At 48.3% G+C, this 2,466-nt stretch overlaps 1 pseudogene; it reads left to right on the forward strand.

Annotated features, from left to right (window-relative positions):
- Positions 1-217: 217 nt before the first annotated feature.
- Positions 218-980, forward strand: LOC112445689 (small ribosomal subunit protein uS2-like; annotated as a pseudogene).
- Positions 981-2,466: the final 1,486 nt, after the last annotated feature.

Here is a 2,466-nt window from a genome sequence, read left to right on the forward strand (position 1 = left end):
GTATTACAAGTTTCTCAGAAATGCCAAGACATTACAAAAAAATTTTAAACCTCTAAAGAATAAAACTCACAGCGTTATTTCTACAAACTGAATGAAAGTCAAGTTTGTTTTATCAGAAAGATTATCTGGCTTCTCTAACATATCTTCTCAGGCTTTTCCCACGCTACCCAGAGAGTGGTCCATACGGCACTGTCTGGAATCTTGTCATAACGTGAAGTGAATCTTTTACACTATCCTGGGTCCTTGCTGTCCGGCAAATGAAGGACGACACCATCACGTTCCTTGCAGCAGGGGCCCACTTAGGTATCACCGACTTTTACTTCCCAACGGAGCAGTACATCTACAGAAGGAAAAGTGATGGCGTCTACACTAGGAATCCAAAGAGAACCTGGGAGAGGCTTCTGTAGGCAGCTCATGCCATCGTTGCCACTGAAAACCCAGCTGCTGTCACTGCTGCATCCTCCAGGAACCTTTGCCAGCGAGCTGAGCTGCAGTTTGCTGCCACCACTTCTCTGGTCGGGTACTTTGCTCCTGGAGCCTCCACTAACCAGACCCAGGCAGCTTCCAGGAGCCAAGACTCCTCGTGGTTACGAGACCAGGGCTGACCGCCAGCCTCTCCCAGAGGCATGTATGTGAACTTCTTACCATCGGTCTGTGTGACACGGACTCTCCTCTGCACTCTGGAGATGACATCAAGTCTGTGGGTCTGACTTGGCGGATGCTCACCCTGGAAGTTCTGCCTGTGCGCGGCACCGTTTCCTGTGAACACTCTTGGGAGGTCGTGCCTGATCTCTACATCTGCAGATTCTGAAAAGATTAAAAGGGAAGAGCAAGCGGCAGCTGAGCAAGCTCTGACCAAGGAGGACTTCACCGTGAATGGGTCACTTCAGCAGCTGAGTGCAACGCTACTGGATCTGAGGTGCTGGCCTAGTCCACAGGTGGGCAGGCGAGCTCGCTGCCTACTCCGAAGTTTCCCCTGAAGGCTGGCCTGCAGCTTTCCTAGATCTCCTTGGGGCCTTCTCACAAGGCCCGGCAGCAGGCAGGAAGCAGCGGCGCCATTGGGCAGGTCTACTCCTGTAACTCCTCTGGCAGCCCTGCGGCTGGGACAGCGCTGAGCGTCCACGGTCCCTCTCATGGGACCAGAGGTCGGAATGTGATGGGACCGGAGGTCCGAATGCGGAAGAGGGAAGGGCTGGCTTTGCTTTCTTTCACTCCCGGGCCAGGAACTCTTAACCTGAGGGATTTGGAGAGCCCAGGGAGCCTGTGGCCTCCCAGAAGTGATGCATAAAATGCGTCTGTGCCCAAGCTTTTGTTCAGATAAGAGTAAATGGCCTGGATTCACCCCTTTAGAATATTTTATCTTTGTTCCTAGTCTGTACAGACCCTGTGCTTTGAAGCGCAACACCACTGCAGTGATTTCATCACACTTCCACTGCTGCCGGTCCCTAGTAAACCCAGCTTTCAGAATCAAGAGAAGCTGGTGGCTGACAAGGCTTAAAAGCATCCTTTGGAGTACCTAGAATCAAGAGCAGCTGACTGTACTCTACTGGAACATTTTAACGTCTAGTAGTTTGTTTTTCGCTTGTGAACAGCTAGGTCAAATTGTTTCCAAACAAGAAAACCGAACTAAAGTCTATGTGTCTGACCAGGGTTACAGGACACAAACTACCTTAGGGCGGGTCCCGGGTCGGCCTGAGATTCTGTCATTACCAGGAATCAAAGTAGCAGAGAGCATTTGTGACACAAACGCTAAAGCGTTTTATTACTGGATAATTTGGGTTGGGATGGTTCCCTAGAGAAGAAAATGGCAACTCACTCCAGTGTTCTTGCCTGAAGAATTCCATGGGCAGAGGAGCCTGGCGGGCTACAGTCTAAGGGATCCCAAAGAGTTGGACACCACTGAGTGACTTTCATTTTCTGTTTTCAGTTTGGATCTACAGAGAGGTAAATTCTTTTCTGTGGATATTTGTAAATGCTTCTTACAGATCCAGTTATATGGCTTTGTGTTCTTCTGGAATTGCTCTCATGACATTGATCTGGACTTCATACACTTATGTACCAAATTACTCTGTTTTCTGTGCAATGGTGGTAAAACAGTTAAAAAGCAAGTAAACAAGCCAAAGCCCGTGAACTGTTTCAAACAGGCTGAAAGCGCCACCTACTGTCCAATCTGCAGAGGTGCCCGAGGAATGTAGTCTGAGCCTTATGGACTGAGAGCCACAGGAACTAGGATATTAAGCTAAGTTAGACTCACACCTAACTATACTTTCTACTTATATGCTATTTATAACGAGTATGTAGTTATATTTATGCTCTCTCCTGAGCATTCTCAATCTTTGGTTACAGAAAGTAAGATATTGAAAATCACGGAGCTGTGGCAGATGTAAGAAACAGTATCAGGCTTTCATATGCTTTCCACGGGTCCCGATTATCCCACACCAAAATGCCTTGAGAGTTCTGGAGCAA

Source organism: Bos taurus, unplaced genomic scaffold (assembly GCF_002263795.3).
Source record: "Bos taurus isolate L1 Dominette 01449 registration number 42190680 breed Hereford unplaced genomic scaffold, ARS-UCD2.0 Leftover_ScbfJmS_2470, whole genome shotgun sequence".
Lineage (NCBI taxonomy): Eukaryota > Metazoa > Chordata > Mammalia > Artiodactyla > Bovidae > Bos > Bos taurus.